This window comes from Camellia sinensis, chromosome 14 (assembly GCF_055761805.1).
Source record: "Camellia sinensis isolate YWXY chromosome 14, ASM5576180v1, whole genome shotgun sequence".
NCBI lineage: Eukaryota > Viridiplantae > Streptophyta > Magnoliopsida > Ericales > Theaceae > Camellia > Camellia sinensis.
The window spans coordinates 103028923-103041827 of NC_138974.1; the positions used below are offsets into that span (position 1 = coordinate 103028923).

General features: G+C 46.6%; 35 non-coding genes and 6 pseudogenes across 35 annotated transcripts; all 41 read left to right on the forward strand.

Annotated features, from left to right (window-relative positions):
• The first annotated feature begins 118 nt into the window (after nt 1-118).
• On the forward strand, nt 119-237 carry LOC145811532 (5S ribosomal RNA). Its single transcript, XR_014355073.1, has one exon. It is a non-coding gene; the product is annotated as a 5S ribosomal RNA (ribosomal RNA).
• A 196-nt stretch (nt 238-433) lies between these two features.
• Nucleotides 434-551, forward strand: LOC145811222 (5S ribosomal RNA). Its single transcript, XR_014354768.1, has one exon. It is a non-coding gene; the product is annotated as a 5S ribosomal RNA (ribosomal RNA).
• A 192-nt stretch (nt 552-743) lies between these two features.
• Nucleotides 744-862, forward strand: LOC145811228 (5S ribosomal RNA). The gene has a single exon (XR_014354773.1). It is a non-coding gene; the product is annotated as a 5S ribosomal RNA (ribosomal RNA).
• A 192-nt stretch (nt 863-1054) lies between these two features.
• On the forward strand, nt 1055-1173 carry LOC145811856 (5S ribosomal RNA). The gene has a single exon (XR_014355387.1). It is a non-coding gene; the product is annotated as a 5S ribosomal RNA (ribosomal RNA).
• A 195-nt stretch (nt 1174-1368) lies between these two features.
• LOC145811497 (5S ribosomal RNA) lies at nt 1369-1487 on the forward strand. Its single transcript, XR_014355037.1, has one exon. It is a non-coding gene; the product is annotated as a 5S ribosomal RNA (ribosomal RNA).
• Nucleotides 1488-1680: 193 nt separating this feature from the next.
• LOC145811986 (5S ribosomal RNA) lies at nt 1681-1798 on the forward strand. The gene has a single exon (XR_014355513.1). It is a non-coding gene; the product is annotated as a 5S ribosomal RNA (ribosomal RNA).
• A 195-nt stretch (nt 1799-1993) lies between these two features.
• LOC145811471 (5S ribosomal RNA) lies at nt 1994-2112 on the forward strand. Its single transcript, XR_014355011.1, has one exon. It is a non-coding gene; the product is annotated as a 5S ribosomal RNA (ribosomal RNA).
• Nucleotides 2113-2310: 198 nt separating this feature from the next.
• LOC145812367 (5S ribosomal RNA) lies at nt 2311-2428 on the forward strand (annotated as a pseudogene).
• Nucleotides 2429-2626: 198 nt separating this feature from the next.
• LOC145812353 (5S ribosomal RNA) lies at nt 2627-2745 on the forward strand (annotated as a pseudogene).
• Nucleotides 2746-2948: 203 nt separating this feature from the next.
• On the forward strand, nt 2949-3067 carry LOC145812150 (5S ribosomal RNA). The gene has a single exon (XR_014355674.1). It is a non-coding gene; the product is annotated as a 5S ribosomal RNA (ribosomal RNA).
• A 198-nt stretch (nt 3068-3265) lies between these two features.
• LOC145811846 (5S ribosomal RNA) lies at nt 3266-3384 on the forward strand. The gene has a single exon (XR_014355377.1). It is a non-coding gene; the product is annotated as a 5S ribosomal RNA (ribosomal RNA).
• Nucleotides 3385-3579: 195 nt separating this feature from the next.
• LOC145812149 (5S ribosomal RNA) lies at nt 3580-3698 on the forward strand. The gene has a single exon (XR_014355673.1). It is a non-coding gene; the product is annotated as a 5S ribosomal RNA (ribosomal RNA).
• A 197-nt stretch (nt 3699-3895) lies between these two features.
• On the forward strand, nt 3896-4014 carry LOC145812063 (5S ribosomal RNA). Its single transcript, XR_014355589.1, has one exon. It is a non-coding gene; the product is annotated as a 5S ribosomal RNA (ribosomal RNA).
• A 190-nt stretch (nt 4015-4204) lies between these two features.
• Nucleotides 4205-4323, forward strand: LOC145811974 (5S ribosomal RNA). Its single transcript, XR_014355502.1, has one exon. It is a non-coding gene; the product is annotated as a 5S ribosomal RNA (ribosomal RNA).
• A 193-nt stretch (nt 4324-4516) lies between these two features.
• Nucleotides 4517-4635, forward strand: LOC145812328 (5S ribosomal RNA; annotated as a pseudogene).
• Nucleotides 4636-4833: 198 nt separating this feature from the next.
• On the forward strand, nt 4834-4952 carry LOC145811272 (5S ribosomal RNA). Its single transcript, XR_014354816.1, has one exon. It is a non-coding gene; the product is annotated as a 5S ribosomal RNA (ribosomal RNA).
• Nucleotides 4953-5151: 199 nt separating this feature from the next.
• On the forward strand, nt 5152-5270 carry LOC145811010 (5S ribosomal RNA). Its single transcript, XR_014354560.1, has one exon. It is a non-coding gene; the product is annotated as a 5S ribosomal RNA (ribosomal RNA).
• Nucleotides 5271-5469: 199 nt separating this feature from the next.
• Nucleotides 5470-5588, forward strand: LOC145811622 (5S ribosomal RNA). The gene has a single exon (XR_014355160.1). It is a non-coding gene; the product is annotated as a 5S ribosomal RNA (ribosomal RNA).
• Nucleotides 5589-5781: 193 nt separating this feature from the next.
• On the forward strand, nt 5782-5900 carry LOC145811965 (5S ribosomal RNA). The gene has a single exon (XR_014355493.1). It is a non-coding gene; the product is annotated as a 5S ribosomal RNA (ribosomal RNA).
• A 190-nt stretch (nt 5901-6090) lies between these two features.
• Nucleotides 6091-6209, forward strand: LOC145811788 (5S ribosomal RNA). Its single transcript, XR_014355321.1, has one exon. It is a non-coding gene; the product is annotated as a 5S ribosomal RNA (ribosomal RNA).
• Nucleotides 6210-6399: 190 nt separating this feature from the next.
• Nucleotides 6400-6518, forward strand: LOC145811369 (5S ribosomal RNA). Its single transcript, XR_014354912.1, has one exon. It is a non-coding gene; the product is annotated as a 5S ribosomal RNA (ribosomal RNA).
• A 195-nt stretch (nt 6519-6713) lies between these two features.
• Nucleotides 6714-6832, forward strand: LOC145810762 (5S ribosomal RNA). Its single transcript, XR_014354318.1, has one exon. It is a non-coding gene; the product is annotated as a 5S ribosomal RNA (ribosomal RNA).
• Nucleotides 6833-7022: 190 nt separating this feature from the next.
• On the forward strand, nt 7023-7141 carry LOC145812351 (5S ribosomal RNA; annotated as a pseudogene).
• Nucleotides 7142-7337: 196 nt separating this feature from the next.
• LOC114276050 (5S ribosomal RNA) lies at nt 7338-7456 on the forward strand. Its single transcript, XR_003634053.2, has one exon. It is a non-coding gene; the product is annotated as a 5S ribosomal RNA (ribosomal RNA).
• A 196-nt stretch (nt 7457-7652) lies between these two features.
• On the forward strand, nt 7653-7771 carry LOC114275778 (5S ribosomal RNA; annotated as a pseudogene).
• A 198-nt stretch (nt 7772-7969) lies between these two features.
• On the forward strand, nt 7970-8088 carry LOC114275973 (5S ribosomal RNA). Its single transcript, XR_003634001.2, has one exon. It is a non-coding gene; the product is annotated as a 5S ribosomal RNA (ribosomal RNA).
• Nucleotides 8089-8286: 198 nt separating this feature from the next.
• LOC114275801 (5S ribosomal RNA) lies at nt 8287-8405 on the forward strand. The gene has a single exon (XR_003633836.2). It is a non-coding gene; the product is annotated as a 5S ribosomal RNA (ribosomal RNA).
• A 200-nt stretch (nt 8406-8605) lies between these two features.
• Nucleotides 8606-8724, forward strand: LOC114276046 (5S ribosomal RNA). The gene has a single exon (XR_003634049.2). It is a non-coding gene; the product is annotated as a 5S ribosomal RNA (ribosomal RNA).
• Nucleotides 8725-8922: 198 nt separating this feature from the next.
• Nucleotides 8923-9041, forward strand: LOC114275804 (5S ribosomal RNA). Its single transcript, XR_003633839.2, has one exon. It is a non-coding gene; the product is annotated as a 5S ribosomal RNA (ribosomal RNA).
• Nucleotides 9042-9236: 195 nt separating this feature from the next.
• LOC114275873 (5S ribosomal RNA) lies at nt 9237-9355 on the forward strand. The gene has a single exon (XR_003633905.2). It is a non-coding gene; the product is annotated as a 5S ribosomal RNA (ribosomal RNA).
• Nucleotides 9356-9552: 197 nt separating this feature from the next.
• LOC114275974 (5S ribosomal RNA) lies at nt 9553-9671 on the forward strand. The gene has a single exon (XR_003634002.2). It is a non-coding gene; the product is annotated as a 5S ribosomal RNA (ribosomal RNA).
• Nucleotides 9672-9867: 196 nt separating this feature from the next.
• LOC114275939 (5S ribosomal RNA) lies at nt 9868-9986 on the forward strand. The gene has a single exon (XR_003633968.2). It is a non-coding gene; the product is annotated as a 5S ribosomal RNA (ribosomal RNA).
• Nucleotides 9987-10179: 193 nt separating this feature from the next.
• LOC114275815 (5S ribosomal RNA) lies at nt 10180-10298 on the forward strand. The gene has a single exon (XR_003633850.2). It is a non-coding gene; the product is annotated as a 5S ribosomal RNA (ribosomal RNA).
• A 201-nt stretch (nt 10299-10499) lies between these two features.
• LOC114275918 (5S ribosomal RNA) lies at nt 10500-10618 on the forward strand. Its single transcript, XR_003633948.2, has one exon. It is a non-coding gene; the product is annotated as a 5S ribosomal RNA (ribosomal RNA).
• A 195-nt stretch (nt 10619-10813) lies between these two features.
• Nucleotides 10814-10932, forward strand: LOC114275802 (5S ribosomal RNA). The gene has a single exon (XR_003633837.2). It is a non-coding gene; the product is annotated as a 5S ribosomal RNA (ribosomal RNA).
• Nucleotides 10933-11124: 192 nt separating this feature from the next.
• Nucleotides 11125-11243, forward strand: LOC114275874 (5S ribosomal RNA). Its single transcript, XR_003633906.2, has one exon. It is a non-coding gene; the product is annotated as a 5S ribosomal RNA (ribosomal RNA).
• A 198-nt stretch (nt 11244-11441) lies between these two features.
• On the forward strand, nt 11442-11560 carry LOC114275882 (5S ribosomal RNA; annotated as a pseudogene).
• Nucleotides 11561-11757: 197 nt separating this feature from the next.
• LOC114275904 (5S ribosomal RNA) lies at nt 11758-11876 on the forward strand. The gene has a single exon (XR_003633935.2). It is a non-coding gene; the product is annotated as a 5S ribosomal RNA (ribosomal RNA).
• Nucleotides 11877-12075: 199 nt separating this feature from the next.
• On the forward strand, nt 12076-12194 carry LOC114275892 (5S ribosomal RNA). The gene has a single exon (XR_003633924.2). It is a non-coding gene; the product is annotated as a 5S ribosomal RNA (ribosomal RNA).
• Nucleotides 12195-12394: 200 nt separating this feature from the next.
• On the forward strand, nt 12395-12513 carry LOC114275798 (5S ribosomal RNA). The gene has a single exon (XR_003633833.2). It is a non-coding gene; the product is annotated as a 5S ribosomal RNA (ribosomal RNA).
• Nucleotides 12514-12706: 193 nt separating this feature from the next.
• LOC114275875 (5S ribosomal RNA) lies at nt 12707-12825 on the forward strand. The gene has a single exon (XR_003633907.2). It is a non-coding gene; the product is annotated as a 5S ribosomal RNA (ribosomal RNA).
• Nucleotides 12826-12905: the final 80 nt, after the last annotated feature.

Below are 12905 nucleotides of genomic sequence, written 5' to 3' on the forward strand. Positions count from 1 at the left end.
TTCGCCTCCTTTTCGACAAATTTCTCCCTTTTAAACCATTTCCAGATTATCCTGTTCCATTCAATTTCTTTTTTTTTCCCGTCTACTGCTTAAAACAATAAAGTCGCGGTTAATCTTCGGGTACGATCATACCAGCACTAATGCACCGGATCCCATCAGAACTCCGCAGTTAAGCGTGGTTGGGCGAGAGTAGTACTAGGATGGGTGGCCCCCTGGGAAGTCCTCGTGTTGCACCCCTTTTGTCCCTTTTTCCACTCCCCCTCCCCTTTTTTTTTTCCCCGGACAACCTGTCCGATTTTTAGCCCATTCAATCGCCTTCGCCTCCTTTTCGACAAATTTCTCCCTTTTATACCATTTCCAGATTATCCTGTTCCATTCAATTTCATTTTTTTCCCGTCTATTAGTTAAAACAATAAAGTCGCGGTTAATCTTCGGGTGCGATCATACCAGTACAAATGCACCGGATCCCATCAGAACTCCGCAGTTAAGCGTTCTTGGGCGAGAGTAGTACTAGGATGGGTGACCCCTGGGAAGTCCTCGTGTTGCACCCGTTTTGTCCCTTTTTCCACCCGCCCCCTTTTTTTTCCCCATGACAGCCTGTCCGATTTTTAGCCCATTCAATCGCCTTCGCCTCCATTTCGACAAATTTCTCCCTTTTAAACCATTTCCAGATTATCCTGTTCCATTCAATTTCATTTTTTCCCCATCTACTCCTTAAAACAATAAAGTCGCGGTCAATCTTCGGGTGCGATCGTACCAGCACTAATGCACCGGATCCCATCAGAACTCCGCAGTTAAGCGTTCTTGGGCGAGAGTGGTACTAGGATGGGCGACCCCCTGGGAAGTCCTCGTGTTGCACCCCTTTTGTCCCTTTTTCCACCCCCCCTTTTTTTTTTCCCCGGACAGCCTGTCCGATTTTTAGCCCATTCAATCGTCTTCGCCTCCTTTTCGACAAATTTCTCCCTTTTAAACCATTTCCAGATTATCCTGTTCCATTAAATTTCATTTTTTTCCCCGTCTACTACTTAAAACAATAAAGTCGCGGTTAATTTTCGGGTGCGATCATACCAGCAATAATGCACCGGATCCCATCAGAACTCTGCAGTTAAGCGTGCTTGGGCGAGAGTAGTGCTGGTATGGGTGACCCCCTAGGAAGTCCTCGTGTTGCACCCCTTTTGTCCCTTTTTCCACTCCCCCCCCCTTTTTTTTTCCCCGGACAGCCTGTCCGATTTGTAGCCCATTCAATCGCCTTCGCCTCCTTTTCGACAAATTTCTCCCTGTTAAACCATTTCCAGATTATCTTGTTCCATTCAATTTCATTTTTTTTCCCGTCTACTGCTAAGAACAATAAAGTTGCGGTTAATCTCCGGATGCGATCGTACCAGCACTAATGCACCGGATCCCATCAGAACTCCGCAGTTAAGCGTGCGTGGGCAAGAGTAGTACTAGGATGGGTGACCCCTTGGGAAGTCCGCGTGTTGCACCCCTTTTGTCCCTTTTTCCTCCCCCCCCCTTTTTTTTTTCCCGGACAGCGTGTCCGATTTTTAGCCCATTCAATCGCCTTCGGCTCATTTTCGACAAATTTCTCCCTTTTAAACCATTTCCAGTTTATCCTGTTCCATTCAATTTCATTTTTTTTCCCGTCTACTGCTTAAAACAATAAAGTCGCGGTTAATCTTCGGGTGCGATCATACCAGCACTAATCCACCGGATCCCATCAGAACTCCGCAGTTAAGCGTGCTTGGGCGAGAGTAGTACGGGGATGGTGACCCCCTGGGATGTCCTCGTGTTGCACCCCTTTTGTCCATTTTTCCACTCCCCCATTTTTTTGTTTCCCCCGGACAGGTGTTCCGATTTTTAGCCCATTCAATCGCCTTCGCCTCCTTTTGGACAAATTTCTCCCTTTTAAACCATTTCTAGATTATCCTGTTCCATTCAGTTTCAATTTTTTTCCCGTCTACTACTTAAAACAATAAAATCGCGATTAATCTTCGGGTGCGATCATACCAGCACTAATGCACTGGATCCCATCAGAACTCCGCGGTTAAGCGTGCTTGGCCGAGAGTGGTACTAGGATGGGTGACCCCCTGGGAAGTCCTCGTGTTGCACCCCATTTGTCGCTTTTTCCACCGCCCCTCCTATTTTTTTTTTTTCCCGGACGGCCTGTCCGATTTTTAGCCCATTCAATCGCCTTCTCCTCCTTTTCGACAAATTTCTCCCATTTAAACCATTTCCAGATTATCATGTTCCATTCAATTTCACTTTTTTTCCCGTCTGCTACTTAAAACAATAAAGTCGCGGTTAATCTTCTAGTGCGATCATACCAGCACTAATGCAACGGATCCCCTCAGAACTCCGCCGATAAGCGTGCTTGGGCGAGAGTAGTATTAGGATGGGTGACCCACTGGGAACCCTCGTGTTGCCGCCCTTTTGTCCCTTTTTCCACCCCCCCTTTTTCTTTTTTTTTTCCCCGGACAGGCTGTCCGATTTTTAGCCCATTCAATCGCCTTCGCCTCCTTTTCGACAAATTTCTCCCTTTTAAACCATTTCCGGATTATCCTGTTCCATTCAATTTCATTTTTTTTCCCGTCTACCGCGTAAAACAATAAAGTCGCGGTTAATCTTCGCGTGCAATCATACCTGCACTAATGCACCGGATCCCATCAGAACTGTGCAGTTAAGCGTCCTTGGGCGAGAGTATTGCTGGGATGGGTGACCCCCTAGGAAGTCCTCGTGTTGCACCCCTTTAGTCCCTTTTTCCACTCGCCCCCCCCCCCCGTTTTTTTTTTTCCCCGGACAGCCTTTCCGATTTTTATCCCATTCAATCGCCTTCGCCACCTTTTCGACAAATTTCTCCCTTTTAAACCATTTCCAGATTATCCTGTTCCATTCAATTTCTTTTTTTTTCCCGTCTAATGCTTAAAACAATAAAGTCGCAGTTAATCTTCGGGTGCGATCGTACCAGCACTAATGCACCGGATCCTATCAGAACTCCGCAGTTAAGCGTGCTTTGGCAAGAGTAGTACTAGGATGGGTGACCCCCTCTGAAGTCCTCGTGTTGCACCCCTTTTGTCCCTTTTTCCGCCCCCCCCCCCTTTTTTTTTTTTTCCCGGACAGCCTGTCCGATTTTTAGCCCATTCAATCGCCTTCGGCTCATTTTCGACAAATTTCTCCCTTTTAAACCATTTCCAGATTATCCTGTTCCATTCAATTTCATTTTTTTTCCCGTCTACTGCTTAAAACAATAAAGTCGCGGTTAATCTTCGGTTGCGATCATACCAGCACTAATGCACCGGATCCCATCAGAACTCCGCAGATAAGCGTGTTTGGGCGAGAGTAGTACTGGGATGGGTGACCCCCTAGGATGTCCTCGTGTTGCACCCCTTTTGTCCCTTTTTCCACTCCCCCCCCATTTTTTTTTCCCCCGGACAGGTTGTCCGATTTTGAGCCCATTCAATCGCCTCGCCTCCTTTTCGACAAATTTCTCCCTTTTAAAACATTTCCAGATTATCCTGTTCCATTCAATTTCAATTTTTTTCCCGTCTACTGCTTAAAACAATAAAGTCGCGGTTAATCTTCGGGTGCGATCATACCAGTACTAATGCACCGGATCCCATCAGAACTCCACAGTTAAGCGTGCTTGTGCGAGAGTAGTACTAGGATGGCTGACCCCCTGGGAAGTCCTCGAGTAGCACCCCTTTAGTCCCTTTTTCGACCCCCCTCCTTTTTTTTTTTTTCCCTGGACAGCCTGTCCGATTTTTAGCCCATTCATTCGCCTTCGCCTTCTTTTCGACAAATTTCTCCCTTTTAAACCATTTCCAGATTATCCTGTTCCATTAAATTTCATTTTTTCTCCCGTCTACTGCTTAAAACAATAAAGTCGCGGTTAATCTTCGGGTGCGATCATACCAGCACTACTGCACCGGATCCCATCATAACTCCGCAGTTAAGCGTGCTTGGGCGAGAGTAGTAATAGGATGGGTGAGCCCCTGGGAAGTCCTCGTGTTGCACCCCTATTGTCCCTTTTTCCACCCCCCCTTTTTTTTCCCCCGGACAACCTGTCCGATTGTTAGCCCATTCAATCGCCTTCGCCTCCTTTTCGACAAATTTATCCCTTTTAAACCATTTCCAGATTATCCAGTTCCATTCAATTTCATTTTTTTCCCGTCTACTGCTTAAAACAATAAAGTCGTGACTAATCTTCGGGTGCGATCATACCAGCACTACTGCACCGGATCCCATCAGAATTACACAATTAAGCGTGCTTGGGCGAGAGTAGTACTAGGATGGGTGACCCCCTGGGAAGTTCTCGTGTTGCACCCCTTTTGTCCCTTTTTCCACCCCCTCCTTTTTTTTTTCCCGGGATAGCCTGTCTGATTTTTAGCCCATTCACTCGCCTTCGCCTCCTTTTCGACAAATTTCTCCCATTTAAACCATTTCCAGATTATCATGTTCCATTCAATTTCACTTTTTTTCCCGTCTACTGCTTAAAACAATAAAGTCGCGGCTAATCTTCTAGTGCGATCATACCAGCACTAATGCAACGGATCCCCTCAGAACTCCGCCGTTAAGCGTGCTTGGGTGAGAGTAGTATTAGGATGGGTGACCCCCTGGGAAGTCCTCGTGTTGCCGCCCTTTTGTCCCTTTTTCCACCCCCCCCTTTTTCTTTTTTTTTTCCCCGGAAAGCCTGTCCGATTTTTAGCCCATTCAATCTCCTTCGCCTCATTGTCGACAAATCTCTCCCTTTTGAACCATTTCCAGATTATCCTATTCCATTCAATTTCATTTTTTTCCCGTCTACTGCTTAAAACAATAAAGTCGCGGTTAATCTTCGGGTGCGATCATACCAGCACTAATGCACCGGATCCCATCAGAACTCCGCAGTTATGCGTGCTTGGGCGAGAGTAGTACTAGGACGGGTGACCCGCTGGGAAGTCCCCGTGTTGCACCCCTTTTGTCCCTTTTTGCACCCTTCCCCCCCCCTTTTTTTTTTCCCCGGACAGCCTGTCCGATTTTTAGCCCATTCATTCGCTTTCGCCCCCTTTTCGACAAATTTCTCCCTTTTAAACCATTTCCTGATTATCCTGTTCCATTCAATTTCATTTTTTTTCCCGTCAACTGCTTAAAACAATAAAGTCGCGGTTAATCTTCGGGTGCGATCATACCAACACTAATGCACCGGATCCCATCAGAACTCCACAGTTAAGCGTGCTTGGGCGAGAGTAGTACTAGGATGGGTGACCCCCCGAGAAGTCCTCGTGTTGCACCCCTTTTGTCCCTTTTTCCACCTCCCCCCCTTTTTCTTTTTTTTTTCCAGGGCAGCCTGTCCGATTTTTAGCCCATTCAATCGCCTTCGCCTCCTTTTCGACAAATTTCCCCCTTTTAAACGATTTCCAGATTACCATGTTCCATTCAATTTCATTTTTTTCCCGTCTACTGCTTAAAACAATAAAGTCGTGACTAATCTTCGGGTGCGATCATACCAGCACTACTGCACCGGATCCCATCAGAATTACACAGTTAAGCGTGCTTGGGCGAGAGTAGTACTAGGATGGGTGACCCCCTGGGAAGTCCTCGTGTTGCACCCCTTTTGTCCCTTTTTCCACCCCCTCCTTTTTTTTTTCCCGGGATAGCCTGTCCGATTTTTAGCCCATTCACTCGCCTTCGCCTCCTTTTCGACAAATTTCTCCCTTTTAAACCATTTCCAGATTATCCTGTTCCATTCAATTTTATTTTTTTTCCCGTCTACTGCTTAAAACAAGAAAGTCGCGGTTAATCTTCGGGTGCGATCATACCAGCACTAATGCACCGGATCCCATCAGAACTCCGCAGTTAAGCGTGGTTGGGTGAGAGTCGTACTAGGATGGGTGAACCCCTGGGAAGTCCTCGTGTTGCACCCCTTTTGTCCTTTTTTCCACCCCCCTTTTTTTTTTCCCCGGACAGCCTGTCCGATTTTTAGCCCATTCAATCGCCTTCGCCTCCTTTTCGACAAATTTCTCCCATTTAAACCATTTCCAGATTATCCTGTTCCATTCAATTTCATTTTTTTCCCGTCTATTGGTTAAAACAATAAAGTCGCGGTTAATCTTCAGGTGCGATCATACCAGCACTAACGCACCGGATCCCATCAGAACTCCGCAGTTCAGCGTTCTTGGGCGAGAGTAGTACTAGGATGGCTGACCCCCTGGGAAGTCCTCGTGTTGCACCCCTTTTGTTCCTTTTTCCACCCCCCTTTTTTTTTTCCCCGGACAGCCTGTCCGATTTTGAGCCCATTCAATCGGCTTCGCCTCCATTTCGAAAAATTTCTCCCTTTTAAACCATTTCCAGATTATCCTGTTCCATTCAATTTCATTTTTTTCCCGTCTACTCCTTAAAACAATAAAGTCGCGGTTAATCTTCGGGTGCGATCGTACCAGCACTAATGCACCGGATCCCATCAGAACTCCGCAGTTAAGCGTTCTTGGGCGAGAGTGGTACTACGATGGGCGACCCCCTGGGAAGTCCTCGTGTTGCACCCCTTTTGTCCCTTTTTCCACCCCCCCTCTTTTTTTTTTTGCCCGGACAGCCTGTCCGATTTTTAGCCCATTCAATCTCCTTCACCTCCTTTTCGACAAATTTCTCCCTTTTAAACCATTTCCAGATTATCCTGTTCCATTCAATTTCATTTTTTTTCCCGTCTAATGCTTAAAACAATAAAGTCGCGGTTAATCTTCGGGTGCGATCATACCAGCACTAATGCACCGGATCCCATCAGAACTCCGCAGTTAAGCGTGGTTGGGCGAGAGTAGTACCAGAATGGGTGACCCCCTGGGAAGTCCTCGTGTTGCACCCCTTTTGTCCTTTTTTCCACCCCCCCTTTTTTTTTCCCCGGACTGCCTGTCCGATTTTTAGCCCATTCAATCGCCTTCGCCTCCTTTTCGACAAATTTCTCCCATTTAAACCATTTCCAGATTATCCTGTTCCATTCAATTTCATTTTTTTCCCGTCTATTGGTTAAAACAATAAAGTCGCGGTTAATCTTCAGGTGCGATCATACCAGCACTAATGCACCGGATCCCAGTAGAACACCGCAGATAAGCGTGCGTGGGCAAGAGTAGAACTAGGATGGGTGACCCCCTGGGAAGTCCGCGTGTTGCACCCCTTTTGTCCCTTTTTCCTCCCTCCCCCCCTTTTTTTTTTCCCGGACAGCGTGTCCGATTTTTAGCCCATTCAATCGCCTTCGGCTCATTTTCCACAAATTTCTCCCTTTTAAACCATTTCCAGATTATCCTGTTCCATTCGGTTTCATTTTTTTTTCCCGTCTACTGCTTAAAACAATAAAATCGCTATTAATCTTCGGGGGCGATCATACCAGCACTAATGCACCGGATCCCATCAGAACTCCGCGGTTAAGCGTGCTTGGCCGAGAGTAGTACTAGGATGGGTGACCCCCTGGGAAGTCCTCGTGTTGCAACCATTTTGTCGTTTTTTGCACCGCCCCCCCTTTTTTTTTTTCCCCGGACGGCCTGTCCGATTTTTAGCCCATTCAATCGCCTTCGCCTCCTTTTCGACAAATTTCTCCCATTTAAACCATTTCCAGATTATCATTTTCCATTCAATTTCACTTTTTTTCCCGTCTACTGCTTAAAACAATAAAGTCGCGGCTAATCTTCTAGTGCGATCATACCAGCACTAATGCAACGGATCCCCTCAGAACTCCGCCGTTAAGCGTGCTTGGGTGAGAGTAGTATTAGGATGGGTGACCCCCTGGGAAGTCCTCGTGTTGCCGGCCTTTTGTCCCTTTTTCCACCCCCCCCTTTTTCTTTTTTTTTTCCCCGGAAAGCCTGTCCGATTTTTAGCCCATTCAATCTCCTTCGCCTAATTGTCGACAAATCTCTCCCTTTTGAACCATTTCCAGATTATCCTATTCCATTCAATTTCATTTTTTTCCCGTCTACTGCTTAAAACAATAAAGTCGCGGTTAATCTTCGGGTGCGATCATACCAGCACTAATGCACCGGATCCCATTAGAACTCCGCAGTTATGCGTGCTTGGGCGAGAGTAGTACTAGGACGGGTGACCCGCTGGGAAGTCCCCGTGTTGCACCCCTTTTGTCCCTTTTTGCACCCTTCCCCCCCCTTTTTTTTTTCCCCGGACAGCCTGTCCGATTTTTAGCCCATTCATTCGCTTTCGCCCCCTTTTCGACAAATTTCTCCCTTTTAAACCATTTCCTGATTATCCTGTTCCATTCAATTTCATTTTTTTTCCCGTCAACTGCTTAAAACAATAAAGTCGCGGTTAATCTTCGGGTGCGATCATACCAACACTAATGCACCGGATCCCATCAGAACTCCACAGTTAAGCGTGCTTGGGCGAGAGTAGTACTAGGATGGGTGACCCCCCGAGAAGTCCTCGTGTTGCACCCCTTTTGTCCCTTTTTCCACCTCCCCCCCTTTTTCTTTTTTTTTTCCAGGGCAGCCTGTCCGATTTTTAGCCCATTCAATCGCCTTCGCCTCCTTTTCGACAAATTTCCCCCTTTTAAACGATTTCCAGATTACCATGTTCCATTCAATTTCATTTTTTTTCCCGTCTACTGCTTAAAACAATAAAATCGCGATTAATCTTCGGGTGCGATCATACCAGCACTAATGCACCGGATCCCATCAGAACTCCGCAGTTAAGCGTGCTTGGGCGAGAGTAGTACTAGGATGGGTGACCCCCAGGGAAGTCCTCGTGTTGCACCTCTTTTGTCCCTTTTTCCACCGCCCCCCCCTTGTTTTTTTTTTTCCCGGACAGCCTGTCCGATTTTTAGCCCATTCAATCGCCTTCGCCTTCTTTTCGACAAATTTCTCCCTTTTAAACCATTTCCAGATTACCATGTTCCATTCAATTTCATTTTTTTCCCGTCTACTGCTTAAAACAATAAAGTCGCAGTTAATCTTCGGGTGCGATCATACCAGCACCAATTCACTGGATCCCATCAGAACTCCGCAGTTAAGCGTGCTTGGGCGAGAGTAGTACTAGGATGGGTGACCCCCTGGGAAGTCCTCGTGTTGCACCCTTTTTGTCCTATTTTCCACCCCCCATTTCCTTTTTTTTTCCCGGACAGCCTATCCGATTTTTAGCCCATTCAATCGCCTTCGCCTCGTTTTCGACAAATTTCTCCCTTTTAAACCATTTCCAGATTATCCTGTTCCATTCAGTTTCATTTTTTTTCCAGTCTATTGCTTAAAACAATAAAGTCGCGGTTAATCTTCGGGTGCGATCATACCAGCACTAATGCACCGGATCCCATCAGAACTCCGCAGTTGAGCGTGCTTGGGCGAGAGTAGTACTAGGATGGCTGACCCCCTGGGAAGTCCTCGAGTTGCACCCCTTTAGTCCCTTTTTCGACCCCCCTCCTTTTTTTTTTTTTCCCCAGACAGCCTGTCCGATTTTTAGCCCATTCAATCGCCTTCGCCTCATTTTCGAGAAATTTCTCCCTTTTAAACCATTTCCAGAATATCCTATTCTATTCAATTTCATTTTTTTTCCCGTCTACAGCTTAAAACAATAGAGTCGCGGTTAATCTTCGGGTGCGATCATACCAGCACAAATGCACCGGATCCCATCAGAACTCCGCAGTTAAGCGCGCTTGGCCGAGACTAGTACTAGGATGGGTGACCCCCTGGGAAGTCCTCGTGTTGCACCCCTTTTGTCCCTTTTTCCAACCCCCCCCCCTTTTTTTTTTCCCCGGACAGCCTGTCCGATTTTTAGCCCATTCAATCGCCTTCGCCTCCTTTTTGACAAATTTCTCCCTTTTAAACCATTTCCAGATTATCCTGTTCCATTCAATTTCATTTTTTTTCCAGTCTACTGCTTAAAACAATAAAGTCGCGATTAATCTTCGGGTGCGATCATACCAGCACTAATGCAACGGACCCCGTCAGAACTTCCCAGTTAAGCGTGCTTGGGCGAGAGTAGTACTAGGATGGGTGACCCCTTGGGAAGTCCTTGTGTTGCACCCCTTTTGCCCCTTTTTCCACACCCCCCCTTTTTTTTTTCCCCGGACAGCCTGTCCGATTTTTAGCCCATTCAATTGCCTTCGCCTCATTGTCGAGAAATTTCTCCCTTTTAAACCATTTCCAGATTATCCTGTTCCATTCAATTTCATTTTTTTCCCGTCTACAGCTTAAAACAATTGAGCCGTGGTTAATTTTCGGGTGCGATCATACCAGCACTAGTGCACCGGATCCCGTCAGAACTCCGCAGTTAAGCGTGCTTGGGCGAGAGTAGTACTAGGATGGGTGACGCCCTGGGAAGTCCTCGTGTTGCACCCCTTTTGTCCCTTTTTCCAACCCCCCCCCCCTTTTTATTTTTTTTCCCCGGACAGCCTGTCTGATTTTTAGCCCATTCAATCGCCTTCGCCTCCTTTTCGACAAATTTCTCCCTTTTAAACCATTTCCAGATTATCCTGTTCCATTCAATTTCATTTTTTTTCCCGTCTAATGCCTAAAACAATAAAGTCGCGGTTAATCTTCGGGTGCGATCATACCAGCACTAATCCACCGGATCCCATCAGAACTCCGCAGTTAAGCGTGCTTGGGGGAGAGTAGTACTAGGATGGGTGACCCCCTGGGAAGTCCTCGAGTTGCACCCCTTTTGTCCCTTTTTCGACCCCCTCCTATTTTTTTTTTCCCCGGACAGCCTGTACGATTTTTAGCCCATTCATTCGCCTTCGCCTACTTTTCGACAAATTCCTCCCTTTTAAACCATTTCCAAATTATCCTGTTCCATTCAATTTCATTTTTTTTCCCATCGACTGCTTAAAACAATAAAGTCGCGGTTAATCTTCGGGTGCGATCATACCAGCACTAATGCACCGGATCCCATCAGAACTCCGCCATTAAGCGTGCTTGGGCGAGAGTAGTACTGGGATGGGTAACCCCATGGGAAGTCCTCGTGTTGCACCCATTTTGCCCCTTTTTCCACCCCCCACTTTTTTTTTTCTCGGGGCAGCCTGTCCGATTTTTATCCCATTCTATCGCCTTTGCCTCATTTTCGACAAATTTCTCACTTTCAAACCATTTCCAGATTATCCTGTTCCATTCAATTTCATTTTTTTCCGGTCTACTGCTTAAAACAATAAAGTCGGGGTTAATCTTCGGTTGCGATGATACTGGCACTGATGCACCGGATCCCATCAGAACTCCGCAATTAAGCGTGCTTGGGCGAGAGTAGTACTAGGATGGGTGACCCCCGGGGAAGTCCTCGTGTTGCACCCCTTTTGTCACCTTTTCCACGCCCCCTTTATTTTATTTTTTTCCCCGGACAGCCTGTCCGATTTTTAGCCCATTCAATCGCCTTCGCCTCCTTTTCGACAAATTTCTCCCTTTCAAAACATTTCCAGATTATCCTGTTCCATTCAATTTCATTTTTTTTCCGGTCTACTGCTTAAAATAATGAAGTCGCGGTTAATCTTCGGGTGCGATCATACAAGCAGTAATGCACCGGATCCGATCAGAACTCCGCAGTTTAGCGTGCTTGGGCGAGACTAGTAGTAGGATGGGTGACCCCCTGGGAAGTCCTCGTGTTGCACCACTTTTGTCCCCTTTTCCACCCCGCCTTTATTTATTTTTTTCCCCGGACAGCCTGTCCGATTTTTCGCCCATTCAATCGCCTTTGCCTCCTTTTCGACAAATTTCTCCCTTTTAAACTATTTCCAGATTATCCTGTTCCATTCAATTTCATATTTTTTCCCGTCTACTGGTTAAAACAATAAAGTCGCGGTTAATCTTCGGGTGCGATCATACCAGCACTAATGCACCGGATCCCAACAGAACTCCACAGTTAAGCGAGCTTGGGCGAGAGTAGTACTAGGACGGTTGACCCGCTGGGAAGTCCTCGTGTTGCACCCCTTTTGCCCCTTTTTCCACCCTCCCCCCCCTTTTTTTCTTTTCCTCGGACAGCCTGTCCGATTTATAGCCCATTCAATCGCCTTCGCCCCCTTTTCGACAAATTTCTCCCTTTTAAACCATTTGCTGATTATCCTGTTCCAATCAATTTCATTTTTTTTCCCGTCTACTGCTTAAAACAATAAAGTCGCGAGTTATCTTCGGGTGCGATCATACCAGCACTAATGCACCGGATCCCATCAGAACTCTGCAGTTAAGCGTGCTTAGGCTAGAGTAGTACTAGGATGGCTGACCCCCTGGCAAGTCCTTGAGTTGCACCCCTTTTGTCCCTTTTTCGGCCACCCTACTTTTTTTTTTTTTTTTCCCCGGACATCCTGTCCGATTTTTAGCCCATTCATTCGCCTTCGCCTCATTTTCGACAAATTTCTTCCTTTTAAACCATTTCCAGATTATCCAGTTCCATTAAATTTCATTTTTTTTCCTGTCTACTACTTAAAACAATAAAGTTGCGGTTAATCTTCGGGTGCGATCATAACGGCACTACTGCCCCGGATCCCATCAGAACTCCGCAGTTAAGCGTGCTTGGGCGAGAGTAGTACTAGTATGGGTGACCCCCTGGAAAGTCCTCGTGTTGCACCCCTTTTGTCCCTTTTTCCAACCCCCCATTTTTTTTTTCCCCGGACAACCTGTCGGATTTCTAGGCCATTCAATCGCCTTCGCCTCCTTTTCGACAAATTTCTCCCTTTTAAAGCATTTCCAGATTATCCTGTTCCATTCAATTTCATTTTTTTTCCCGTCTACTGCTTAAAACAATAAAGTCGCGAACAATCTTCGGGTGCGATCATACCAGCACTAATGCAACGGACCCCGTCAGAACTTCGCAGTTAAGCGTGCTTGGGCGAGAGTAGTACTAGGATGGGTGACCCCCTGGGAAGTCCTTGTGTTGCACCCCTTTTGTCCCTTTTTCCACCCCCCCTTTTTATTTTTCCCGGAAAGCCTGCCCGATTTTTAGCCCATTCAATCGCCTTCGCC